This window comes from Ailuropoda melanoleuca, chromosome 6 (assembly GCF_002007445.2).
Source record: "Ailuropoda melanoleuca isolate Jingjing chromosome 6, ASM200744v2, whole genome shotgun sequence".
Classification (NCBI taxonomy): Eukaryota; Metazoa; Chordata; class Mammalia; order Carnivora; family Ursidae; genus Ailuropoda; species Ailuropoda melanoleuca.
Window position 1 is genome coordinate 51,433,434 of NC_048223.1, and position 13,797 is coordinate 51,447,230.

The 13,797-nt window shown below is 50.0% G+C and overlaps 1 protein-coding gene across 1 annotated transcript in view; it reads right to left on the reverse strand.

The window, feature by feature from the left end:
* The window catches only part of SGMS1 (sphingomyelin synthase 1), a 262,265-nt gene extending 248,735 nt beyond the window's left edge, over positions 1 to 13,530 (reverse strand). Inside the window, exon 1 of the mRNA XM_034662373.1 lies at positions 13,189 to 13,530. The gene's annotated coding sequence lies outside the window, so the exon portion shown is untranslated. The remainder of the gene's footprint in view (positions 1 to 13,188) is intronic.
* Between the last annotated feature and the right edge of the window lie 267 nt (positions 13,531 to 13,797).

Consider the following 13,797-nt stretch of genomic DNA (forward strand, 5'->3'; position numbering starts at 1 on the left):
ACATTATATATATATTTTTTTTTTCTCCCTTTTTTCTCAAGAGAGCACACTGTTGGCCAAGGGAAGCAAAACAAGCATTACAGGGCCCCTCTGGTGCCTTTTATCTTGGCCACAACAGAAGGCAATTATCACTTGCTGTTGAGGATTTCTGGAACAAGCCAAGGACCGTATAATGACACACCCTGCGCTACCACTAAGGACGGAGGCGGCCTCGAAACCACTCAGGAGCATGGTGTCCCCACAAGACGACCTGAAGGGGTCCTTCACGCGCTGGTCACCGCAATCCTGCACGCAGTCTACAGGTGGCGACGTCCAACATGTGAAGGCGCGGGCACACAAAAGCCTGAAGGGAGTGAGCCGGGGCCCCTGTGCCTGGCTTTCAGGCGCATCTTGTCCACTCGCCAACTAGATGAAAATCAAGAGAACTGCTGTAAGTGGCTTCCTCGCCTGGGGGCTGGAGAGCACCTGTTCCCAAGGATCTGCAACCTACCAGGAGACAGCGGGGGTCTCAATGCCTCACACGCCAGAGCACTTGGACCCCAGGACGCTCAGCAGGAACTTAGGCAAAAGCTACCCCAAACCAAGGGAAACACATGATACTCCCTTGGAAACACCAATTTTACTCAAAGATTTTGGTGAGGATAAGCAAATGAATCAGCCATTGAAAACCTGCTAATATTAAAACAAACATGCATTGCGAGCAGAAAGTCATCAAAGTACGACTTTTGAAGCTCAGACTCCTATCCTTACTTGTCTAGTTCATTTCCAGCTACACCCTCACTTGTAGGGGAAGGAAGTGAGGGGTGGGCTCTCCTTTCCCATTAAAGGGGGGGGTGTCTCAGGAAAACACGTGAAGCTGGCAGAGACTTCAATATTACAGTGAACCAAGGATGCTGCCACTGGCCCTTAATCCAGAGAATTCTCCTCAAAATCTCGAGTCCCAGCTTTCTGCCCGATCTAGGGACAGGTAGACAGACATCCAGGCACGTGTCCTGGGGTCTGTACTCCCCAAGTCCCTCTCTGAGTCCCTCTCTGCCCTCCCCAGCCCCCGCAGGTGCTGTCAGCAGCCAAGGCCCCCTCACCCCCAAGAGACAGCTCACACCATGTACTTTCCTCCAGCCCCACACTCGGAGAAGGCGCCAATGATTCTGCATCCCAACTCAAGCTCTTGCGTGGCCCCTGAGATGAAGGGGAGCTTCTGGTCCCTCTTCCTGCTTCCCACTGAGCAGGCACGGCTCTCCATCCAGTCTGGGGAAATGGGTTGGATCTGAAAGCCTATAGGGTCCAGGGCAGCGCCCCCTCACTCTGTCCTGGGAGGAACCAGGCCCCCCGCAACAGCCCTGGGGAGCCCGGGAGCAGCACCTCCAGCCCCATCGAGCCTTCTGAGGACAGATGCTGCAGCGGAGACCTTGACCACAACCAGGTCGGAGACCCTGAACAGAACCACCCAGCCAAGCTGCTCCCGACGTCTTGCCCACACACAGACCTTGAGAGATAATCAGTGTTTATCAGTGTTTTAAGCTGCTACGTTTGGGGTAACGTGTTATTCGGTGACCACGTGTCGGACTAGAGAGTAATGGAAACAAATCCCATGCACCTAATACCCCAGGGGCAGTCTGAGGGGTTTTGTGGGATTTTATGCCCCTTCCTCCCTCCCATCCACTCCCCTGCACAGACAACCACTAGCACCAATTCTAATTCCTCCGCTGTCCGTAGGCTTTTATCACATACATATTCTCAGTATGTGGTTGCATTCTGCCAGGTTTTAAACCAACGTAAAGTGAAACCAGAATGTACGTATTAGACTTGCCTCTTGCGATGCGGATTCTGAGATTCACCCCTGCCGACTCACGTGGCCGTGGTTGATTTCCAGCTATCTATACAGTTCCCTCTGTGTGAACAGACCCACAGGTGGCTCCATTCCGCTGAGGATCCCCTGGGGATTTGTCAGTTTTTGCTATTATGAACAATGCTATTTACATTCCAGTGCCTGTCCCGGGGGCACACACCGAGTTTCTCCAGGGTATACACCTAAGAGAGGAGGGCTCAGCTCCGGAGCACGCGTGTTCAGCTCTTCTAAGTAATGCCAAATTGTTTTCCACTGTGGTTGTGCACAATGGCCTCTTCAGCCGCCTTTCCAGTCTCTCCCAAATAAGAGGCAGGCTTGTTTTGCTAATTACCAGCAAAGCTCTCAACCAACAAACGGGAAAGCTTTTCCTGTTTGCAGCATCGCTACCTCAAATAAACAGTACTCCACAGTAGTGACCCAGACAGCTGGAACGTATTAGTCACAGGACCTCAGCACAGACTTCAGAATAATGATGCAGACCCAGCCAGCACCACACACTGCCCACGGGGATAAGTCAACTGGATTTCTAGACTGATGTTTAATTCACGGACGGTTTTTCCTCCTGGTGGACTCACATTTAGGGTCCCACCTTATTGTGCTCATCTCAAATGGGGAAAAAAATTAACTCACATGCAACCCAGCCAAAGCCAAGATTAAAGCAGCAGAGTCGAATCATTTCAACAAACTCGTGCTGTGTTGTGTTTTTAACAGAGAGCTGATGACATTTTTAATATTTTCACCTGGAAGAGACTGTCACTTAAAATAACTAGCTTTAGGCGCAGTAACTCTACAAAAAATACTCAGGCTTTCTTTATATAAAAAGATGTCCCTCTTAGTTTAGATAATTCCATTTCTTAGGAGGCAACAGTCATTTTCACGATATTTGTATTTCTAGTAAAAACATGCTATCGAACATTTCCACTGGCATTCAATACAAAAAATGAGAAATTCTTCCCACGTGGGCAGGAGGAGAGCAGAAAGGTTACTGTGAGTCTCATGTCACTGAAAACAATGACACCGGATGACCAGAATCAGGTCATTTCAACTCAACCTCTTGACAGTTCTTTTTTTTACAATCGTTTACCCCTGTGAGGAAGGCACTATTATTACACCCATTTTACAGATGAAGGAGCGTGAGGTGCAGAAAGCAATTAGGTTGTGCACACCTGTGAAGCTGGTGAGCAGTCCACCGAGAACCTGGCCCCAGGCCGTCTACTCCAGAGTCCAGAGTCTTGGACGCTCCTCTGGGCTCCTGTACTTCAAAGGCCTGCTGTGCTGAGGGGATTACGGAGGCCAACAGGGGGATGCGCCCGGCACAGGGTGGGCATCACATCCACGCCTGCCCAGGGGAGGATGACATGCCCCGTGCTCCAGGGAGGGGACAGGAGAGAGCGGGGAGCCCACTGCAGCCCAACCCTTGCTCCCACAGACCTCGCGTACCCCACAACGGATGACCTGACAAGTTGTACAAGGTCACTGCTGTACCCTCTCCTTTTCGCTAATATTACAGTTTCCTCTTCCTGTCCTACCCTAAACAGAATCAACTTGCCAACCAGATCACCCTCGATGATATTCGTAAAAGTGAGACATTCCTCACATAAACACTGGAGCGGAGATGGACTCTAAGGAAACACTTGGCTCATTCAGCTTTTCTATTACTGACTTTAGAAAACCTGAGGCACTCATGTCAAAGAGCAACATCTCTTCAAAGTATTTCCGGTTTCCAGGAAATCATCCCAAATGATCTGCTCAATAAAGAAAAAACCTGATTAAATGACTAGCAAATGACAGATTAAAAAAATTCCAGCAACACTACATACACTGCTGCTCACAGCACCCCCCTGCCATACCTAAGGTTGGGTACTGAAAGTGTAAAGTGACCAAATCTGTACGTTTGTGGCTACATTAAGAAGTTAACAAAATTAGGGGGCGCCTGGGTGGCTCAGCGGTTAAGCGTCTGCCTTCGGCTCAGGGCGTGATCCCGGCGTTATGGAATCAAGCCCCACATCGGGCTCTTCTGCTATGAGCTTGCTTCTTCCTCTCCCATTCCCCCTGCTTGTGTTCCCTCTCTCGCTGGCTGTCTCTATCTCTGTCGAATAAATGAATAAAATCTTTAAAAAAAAAGTTAAAAATTAATTGGTTGATTAATTATGCTATTGGATAAATATAGAGTTAAAGATTTCAAAATGGAAAAAAAAAAGTATGAAATGTGAATTTTGGAAGAGAGCATCCAGGTTAGCCAGCAGCAATCCTCATGGTCACTGGTCCCTTCTGCATCTATGGCAGGGGGAAGGGGAGCAGGGGCAACTGCAGCACGGTAGGTCTGTCGTACAAAACTGCATCTTTCTTGGCCAACTGAGGCAGTCTAATAGTAAGCCGCACAGAGGAAACAGAGAAACACGTTTCATAAAAGGAAAAGGCTGAATCTTGTGTCGGCTCTAGTATTTGATCCAGAGTGGAGCAGGGGACCCACCCAGGGGTAGTTTCCCAGAGGGAGGTGGCCAGGACGGGCAGGAACAGTCTCAAACGGTAGGAGGTGTTAGACCAGAAGCTAATGCTAATGCTTCCTCAGTAAATGCCACGGGCCAGACCTTCTGCTGGGCACGCTTCCTACACTCTCCTTCAAAACCCTCACTCAATAACCCTGAGAGAACATATCGTGAGACAGATCCCTATTTAGCAGATATGAACATGGACTCAAATTAAATGACTTGCCCAAAGTCACGGAATAAGTAAATGGGTCTAACGCCTGGCTCAAAGCATACGGTAGGCATGCAACAAATATCCACTGGATGTGGGGTCTATCTCCCCCATAATAAGAGAAAACACTACTTATGTCACAAGGATTTTGTGAGGACGAAATGAGATTATGTACATAAAGTTCCTCGCTCAGTGCCTTGACATCTGGAACCTACCGGAGTATGTGGACAGCACTGTTGACATAAAAAACTCAGGCACATTATGATACAATGGGTATAACAAACAGTATAACGGAAGACACACAGAGATACACGTAACAGGCAGAAGAAAGGCAAAAAAGCCATGAAAAGACACTCAGCACCACTGATCACCAGGGAAAGGCAACTTAAGAGCACAGCGAGAGACCACTGCACGCCTACGAGTTTGGCTGAATTTTTAGACCCGGCAACACCGTATGCTGACAAAGCCGCACACCAGCCAGGACCCTCGTGTGCTTCCAGGGGGAGTGCAATGGGGGAGGGGCAGAAAAACAAAACACTGTGGTACACCCATGGCTGGAACATTCCTGAGTAGTAAGAAAGGGACAGACTACTGATACACACGACACCACGGGGGAACCTCCAATACGCTCCCACTGGGGGAAGAAGTGGGTCCCAGCAGGGGATACGCTCCCTCTTACGTGACATTCTGGAGAAGGCAGAACCATGGCAACGGAGAACAGACCCTCGTCGTAGGAGTTGGGGATGGGGGCTCTCCCCGCAAAGAGGCAGAGGCAGCAGCGGTGGACGACCCGCACGCCGTCCGCAGTGAGGAGACGTGCATCAGTGCCCGGGTTAAAACTCACAGAACAAAAGGCTCCAGAAGAGTGAATTTTACTGCTGGTATTTTTTTTAAATAACTGAATAAAATTTTTAAATCATAGGGGCGCCTGGGTGGCACAGCGGTTAAGCGTCTGCCTTCGGCTCAGGGCGTGATCCCGGCGTTATGGGATCGAGCCCCACATCAGGCTCCTCCGCTGTGAGCCTGCTTCTTCCTCTCCCGCTCCCCCTGCTTGTGTTCCCTCTCTCGCTGGCTGTCTCTATCTCTGTCGAATAAATAAATAAAATCTTTAAAAAAAAAAAAATTTTTTTTAAATCATAGAAAAAATTGGTAGGGCTTGGTGAATGGCTATGTGACATGTGCTTTGAGGGGACAGAGGGACATGTGAGGGTCGAACAGCTCTGAGGCTCCCTGCCAAGCTAACGATAACGGAACAGCAGACCACAAAGGGTCCGTGTGTGAGGACAAGTCAACACAAAGGCCCCACGAGGTACAAAGGGTCAGGAACCTTGGTTTCTAGTCTGACTCCATTGAAGGAGGGCCGTGTCAAATTACATAAGCCGCATCAGCCCCCTGAGCCTCAGTTTACCTACTCCTAAAATGAGACAATAAAGCAAATGGCCTTTTGATCCTTTCCCACTGCAAACATTCTAAGGTCAACTTGTCTTCAAGTTATGGAGTCTGGGAAGACAGCAGGACAAATAAGCAGAAATACCCACATACGGGAAAATAGCCAGGGATCCGCACAAGTACCAGCAGGGAACAAAATACAACGAAAACCACTGATGTGTGCGGACAGCAGAGTGGACAGTGGGGAAAGCACCAATGCGGGGACAGACAGAAGACGCAGACTAGCGCTCTCTCACACGACAGGATCCAAGAGAAGACGGGTTTCCTCGGGGCAGAGAGGCCGCCACACCTCGAGGACCAAACGCTGGCGGGGTCGAGGAGCTGAGGGCTGATCAAACAGGCGGGCACGGTTTCCCTGCAACGACCCACTTCAGAGGCAGCAATGTTCAACATTTTAGGAATTCCTGGAAATTAAGGACATGACTTTTGAGTGCTGCTGAGCCATCTTCTTGTCCTAAGTGCATACAGAGCCTCCAGAATTCTAGAATGGAAGAGACCACTTCATTTTTCAAAGCATTTAACACAGGGGGCACCTGGGTGGCTCAGTCGGTTAGGTAACTGCCTTCGGCTCAGGTCACGATCTCAGTGTCCTGGGATCAAGTCCTACGTTAAACGCCCTGCTCAGTGAGGAGCCTGCTTCTCCCTCTGCCCCTCCCCCTGCTCATGCTCTCTCTGTCTCCCCCCCAATAAAATCTTAAAAAAAAAAAAAAAAGGATTTAACAGAATGTAAAGAATACAACTTACTAAAGGAGTAAGATCTTATTGCTGTCACCTTACTAGTTTGCAAAGCAGGGACAGGCTGAAATGTGGCGAATCCTTGGGCTCCGCGCAGAGCAGAACCCAGACCACCACTCCGGGGCCCAGCCCTGCGGCCAGGGGAACCCAGGGAGGCACAGCATCTGAGCGCTTCCCCCGCGCTGACGGGAGCACAGAGAAATGGACAGTCTTCCCGCGAAGTTCACACGCAGGAAACTTTTCCAACATCACGCCCTCTGCCAATTCTCCTTTTTGATGATGACGTGCAAAACATCACTCTGACACGCCCTGCTTCTGCCGGGAGGGGATGACAAGCAGGGGACTCCGAGTCTGGTCTCTTCCAGCACCGACAGCCCCCCAACTTTAGGGGCACTGCTTCGCTGCTCATTCCCTTTCTGCCCCTGCAGGAGGGGATGGGCCCGGGCCCCCCTCAAGCCTGCTGCATAACCCCACGTCCGTGGACGGCCCCAGGCCCCCCTCGAGCCCAATGAGTAACCCCACGTCCGCAGAAGCACCTGAGGGGACACACACACGAGGTGTGACTGCCACTGCTCTCCAGGGCTGGGCTGTGACCACACATCCTGCGTGCACACTCACATCCCAACTGCCCCCTCGAAGCAGCCAGCGTGTTTGGGGGAAGGACCGTGGCAGGTGCAGGGCAACACCCAGCCCACACGCTGGGCGGGGGCGGGGGCGGTGCGCGGGGAGCAGCCATGGCTCACCCCGGAGACCCTGAAAGAGGAAACTAAGGCAGGCAAGTGCAGCACAAGGCATTCGCGTGAGCACAAAGCTAGGAAGGAATCATCAGGGAGGGGACAAGGTGGATGAGGGAGACAGATCACAGACACTCATGTTCAACTGAGGCACACAGGCTTTCTCCTAGGGGCACAGGCAACCACGGGCACAGGTCGGCAGGACGTTACCATGACCGCATCTGCCGCTTGGGAAGAGGACTGCCGGCAGTCGGAGAGTGGAATGAGGTCAGGGCAGAAAGCGGACAGCTAGATGGGACCAGGCAGGAAGGGACGCGGGCTCAAGTCTGCATGAATGCAAGAGAGAATGCAGACACCAAATGACCTCTCTCTGGTGACTGGAAGGGGACGGGGGTCACGGAAAAGCAACTGTGGATGGTCCCTGGTTCAGCCCTGATGACTGAGAAGAGGGTGGTCTTTTTCACAAGGTACTGGAGGAAGGACAGCGCCGGCGGCCTCACCGTGTACATGACTGCATGTACAGGAGGTCACTCCGTACATCTGTGACTGACCAGTAAGGCTTAGGCTTCTCATCACGGACCCGCTTATCTCAAATCCTCACAGGCAACAGAACCTCAAAACAGTGCCATGTCTAGCTAAAAAACTCAATTCACGTTAACTTCCCGGCAGCCGAAGTAAGAGAGGGCAAGTGGCTTACTCCAGGCCACACAGCCAGAAGGACAGGAACGAAACTTTCATCCAGGCTGGCCTGCTTCCGGAATGCCCTGCTCCATCAAGGGCCTAGCGCTGCTGGTTCTGTAAGGTTAGGGTTCAGGGGTCTTGCTCTCTGCCCACTGTGTCTTCTCTTGTTCCTCCTTTCTGATAACAAAGTCCAGGCAATCCTGAACTACCTACTTTGAATCCCTCGGGAACACTGTCCCCACTGTGGAGCTCTGGCTCGCCTGCCCCATCTTCACGTCTTCAAGTTCATCCCAACAGCTACCGTGGCTCGGCACCTGCAGGGAGACTGTTCCGGCTTCAATAGGAGCTGCTTCTGAATTCATCTGCCCTACCGTGTCTCTAGGTGCTGAAAGTTCCCTGAGGGTACTCCGAATTTAACTCACAATTGTATCACTGGCTGAGCCCAACAGGAAACTTGCCCTCCTCCAAAGCCAGCTATCTGTGACAATGTTACCTCCGGCAAGAAGCGAGGGGAAGGCCACTGGAGAAGGATAGACAGTGTTTCTGTGAAGACCGCCACTCCCCATGCACCATCCCCGGCACCAGAGAGCAGAGAACCAGACCCCATAGCCCCTGAACTTCCAGTCCCATGGAGACGGGATGTTTGTTTAAAAAAAAAAAAAAATGTATACACACACACACCCACTCCCCAAGACACATCAAATATATAAAACATTTGATAAAACTGAGGGCTTGGGTATATATGTTCATTATATCATTCTCTATATTTTTTTAAATGTTTAAAATATTTCATGATAAAAACATTTAAAACAGAAAAAAAAATCAACGTAAAGCCATGACTCCCTGCACAAAGGACTGGCTGGTCAGACTGACTGATTTGCAAAGGTTCCAGACACAGAAAATCTTACTGTGATCTGTTGTGATTTTCACATCACGCTCCACAGCTGTAAAAGCAACCAGAACAGAAGATGGGAATGCGCAAATTCAGACGATATGAATGCAATCGAAAAACAGAACGAGACCGCCCTTGTGCTACCACCAAATCCTCTAACGGTAAATAACAAAAGAAAACAACAGGAAGATATAACCACTTTTTTTTTTAATAAAGAAACACATTTTTTTTTTCAAGTAAACTCTATCCCCAACATGGGGCTTGAACCACAGCCCCAAGATCAAGAGTCACATGCTCCACCAACTGAGCCAGGTGCCCCCATAACCATTTTCTACTACTTTCTGGCCTCAAAAAGAAGCCCTAGTAATAGCCACTACCATGTACTCTGCGCCCAGAACGTGCTGGGCATTGACAGACCCGATCCCGTAACAAACCCGCACGACGGGCATTATTATCCTCAGCCCACCGCTGGTGACTGGCCCCTGCAGGCACCCAAACCCGTCTCTAGCAATAATCCATACACCATGGTGTATATGCCGCCCAATATCTCGTGTTCTCATACTCATTTTTCCATAAACTTCTGAGCCACACAAATGAGTAAATCTGACAAAATCTCCACCAGCCAGTTCAGTAAACTTAAAAAAAAAAAAAAATCCAAGAAATCACAGTGTTAAGACCTACAATCTCAGAAACAGTACCTCCAAATGTTAAAGCAATAAAGAAAATGGAGTGGTAAAGAAAATTAAGTGTGCGATCCTCTATAGTCATAAAATAAATACTGTATAAATATTTTATATCAAACAGCCATATAATCTGAAGGGACCTTAAGGATGCAACTGGCGACAAACCCACGAGACCAAAACAATGAATTCTTGAAGTCAGTATCTAATACTTCTTATCTCTGACATGTTACTGTGAAGAGTGTGCCCAACGCGTGTTCTACGCCAAGACAGAGGAACAGCACCGGCGAGGGCACCTGTGAGCGGCTTGAGATTTTATTATTTGCTGAATTTTCAAAAATGAAGAAGAGCATAAAACTTGAAATACATGCCACTGCCCACCCCAGTAGGGGGCTTAACCATTCTGGAAACGAAGTACAGATCAGATGGGAAGAGTCAGGTTTAATCTGTATCAATAATTCCGACCCCCTAGAGTTTTATTCCTCCCACAGAATCCTGGGGCGGAAAATGCTCCGGACTTCCTCCGTCACTCCTCCACGCGGTCTAAGTTTAGGCACTAAACTGCTGTGACCATGCCTCCCAGACAGTAAGGAACTTTTTGAGCCAAAAACCCAATAATCGGAACCCTCTCCCAGCTGGACCCCCATCTGCACAAAACCCCAGCTGGAAGAGAGGGGACTGCTCCCTGAGCCTGCACACTGCAGGGGTGAGTTGTGAGCCTCAGGGAGCATTTCCATGTACCAGTCGGGCAGAGAAAGAGAAAGGGAGTTCTTGCAAAGATAAGAGGACCTCGAAGACCCAATGAGGAAACAGGAAATGAAAGCAGGAGGGTCTGGGACAGGCGAGGAGGATGGAGGACATCAGGTCAGCAATCTCAGTGGACTGGTCAGCGAGGACTCAGATTAGCGGGGGCTCAACAGACACTGGAGGCATAAATAGCCTGGGGGCGTTTGCTATATTCCTCTTTTGAGCTTAAACTCCTCAGGAGTGGGGCCCACCTTCCCCATCAGGGGTGAAGACAGCGATCACTTGGGGTCCCCAGTCCATCAGGGGACATGCAGGCAGAAGCCCCGCATCTGTGCCACATTCTCGCCACCCAAAGGGAACCACAACAATGACTTATGGGGGAGCTGGGGGGTACAACACAGCAGGTGCCACCTTGCATTCAGTGGTCAGGTGCATAACAGAAGGCAGACTTCAACTGCAAACTGTCTGCCCGGGGATCGGAGGCCGTTCATTTGTTAACGGCACTTAAGAGTGTTCACGGTACAAAAGCGCCCCAATTAGCTTTCTCCCCAGACACCTATCGCTGACGAGTTAAACCAAAAAATTAATTCAGACGGTATTGTGGTTATTTTTTGAAGTAGAATACTTGACTGATTGCCAGAGTGTCTAACTAAATATATCAACGATAGGACTGAATTCAAACATGGATGTTATTTGGTCCTGGTCCCGTATTTAAATCAAGGCCTTGGGTGGCTCCGTCAATGAAGCATCTGCCTTCGGCTCAGGTCATGATCCAGGGTCCTGGGATCAAGTCCCAGGTCGGGACTTCTCCCTCTACTCCCCTTCCCCAAAATAAACAAATAAAATCTTAAAAAAATAAAAATAAAGTTGAAATCAAGGCCTTGTTTTAAACCCACTCCACAACTCTGCGATCCACACCCACACTGAGACAGATGCCAGAACAGGATGAAACAAAGATCCTAGGGCAAAAGACAGACTCGCACTCTAAACGTGTGTTCACGGTGCTGTCAGTGACCTGGAGGCCGGCCGCCCTCCTCAGACACGTCCCTCAGAAAATACAGGCGGCATAAACAGACTCGTCGGACGCTACTGAAACCACAGTCATCACGTTTGATTCTTATCAGGCCTATAAAGGTACAAAAGGTTTTGCTTCTCTTACCACAAACAGGAAGCTCCATAGAAACAGTGCCCGAACCGGTGGCGGCCGGATGACTGTGCCCCCCCAGCCCCGGCACCCTGCCCAGCGGAACCGGGGGGCCAGTGTGCCGCTCCGCGTGCTCCCTCCGGCCTCCCCTACGTACACGCGTGCACCCTGAGCTGACACACGCTGTAAGAGCACACGGCTACAGCCCAGAGCCTCAGCGCCCCTCCCGAACGAACGGCGGTCCCTGCACAGCGTGCGTGCCTGGCTGCCTGGGACCAGCTCACCGCCCAGCGAATCGCTGAAATAAGTCATGACGTGCGCACCCAGACAGGGCTCTACCGAGAACTCCACCAGCCCAGGCTGAGAGGCTGAGCGGAGGCGCCAGCCCCACTGCCAGCTCTCCGTCCTGCCAGGCAAGACCGGTTGGAGCAGAAGATGTGGAAACACCAGGCTGTTTTCCAGGAACGCTGACAGGCCTCAGGAAAGGCTGCTGCCAAGTTCACAGGCAAGACCGCTCTCATGTAGTCTCTTCCTCGACGAGCGGGGGGTTACATCCCAATAAACCTAACATAACGGGCACCTGGGTGGCTCAGTCGGTTAGCCATCATGATCTTGGGGTCCTGGGATCGAGCCCACATTGCATCGGGCTCCCTGCTTAGCACGGAGCCTGCTTCTCTCTCTCTCTCTGCTGCCACTCTGCCGGTTTGTGCTCTCTCTATGACAAACAAATAAAATTTTTTTTAAAATAATAAATAAATAAATAAATAAATAAACCTAACATAAGTTGAAAATACCACAGGGTGAAAATGCATTTAATGCACCCAGCACTGAATCTCATAGCTCAGGCCAGCTGACCTTCGCCGTGCCCAGAACACTCACGAGAGCCTGCAGGTGGCCTAGAGCGTCTAATACAGAGTCTATTTGATAATAAAGTGTCGACTCTCCCATGTGATCTACTAAGCACTGTGTCGAGGTGACTAACAGGATGTCTGTGTGGGGCAGAATGGTGGGAAGTGTGCAGGTTGCTGACCCTTATGATGGGCGGGGGGCGACTGGAGGCTGCATCTCTCTGGCCCAGGAAAAGGTCCAAACTAAAAATTCCAAGTACGGTTTCTACATCACTTTCTCATCATCATAAAGTCAGAACATGGTGAGTCGGGGATCCTGTTCCGTGAAATTGCTCTCTTGACCTCAGGCAAATAATATGGCTTCAGCTTAATACTGCTGGAAATACTTGAGTGTTTTTAGGTCCACGAGGGAAGCATCTCCTTGATCAAACTTGAACACCGCAGCCCGAGAGCAAAACTGATTACAAGAGGGCACACATTTTTCCTTATTAAAAAAAGGTGGGGGGGGAACGCCTGGGTGGCTCAGTTGGTTAGGTGTCCACCTTCGGCTCAGGTTATGATCCCAGGGTCCTGGGATCAAGCCCCATATCTCCCTCTGCCTCTCCCCCTGCTTGTGCTCTCTCTCTCTCCGACAAATAAATAATAAAATCTTAAAAAAAAAAAAAAAGCCTATTTAAAGATAGAAATAAGCCACACACAAAAGGACAAACACTGTACGGTTCCACGTACCTGAGGTCCCTAGAGTAGACAAAGTCCTAGCCGGAGAAGTTAAGAGTGGGTGCCGGGGCCGCCAGGTAGGAGGAACAGAGGAAAGAATCTCAGCTCGCAAGGATGAGGGAGTCCTGGGGTGGAGGGTGGTGACGGCTACACAACACAGTGAGTCCACTTAACGCCATGAATGATCCACTTAAAAAACGGTTAAATGGTCCATTTTATGTTATGTATATTTTACTCTAATTAAAACAAAATAAAAGATGTTTGTACTCCTTCAAAGCAAATTACATGGGGTGCCTGGGTGGCACAGCAGTTAAACGTCTGCCTTCGGCTCAGGGAGTGATCCCGGCGTTCTGGGATCGAGCCCCACATCAGGCTCCTCCGCTGGGAGCCTGCTTCTTCCTCTCCCACTCCCCCGGCTTGTGTTCCCTCTCTCACTGGCTGTCTCTATCTCTGTCAAATAAATAAATAAAATCTTAAAAAAACAACAACACAAAGCAAATTACAGATTTGGAGCACTCTCAGTCACGTCTTAGAAGCAGTACGCTTTGAGCCTATACTAACAGAATATGCATTGCTACGCGCGTCGGAGCGTGTACCAGAGCAGTCTCCAGTTTCCACACC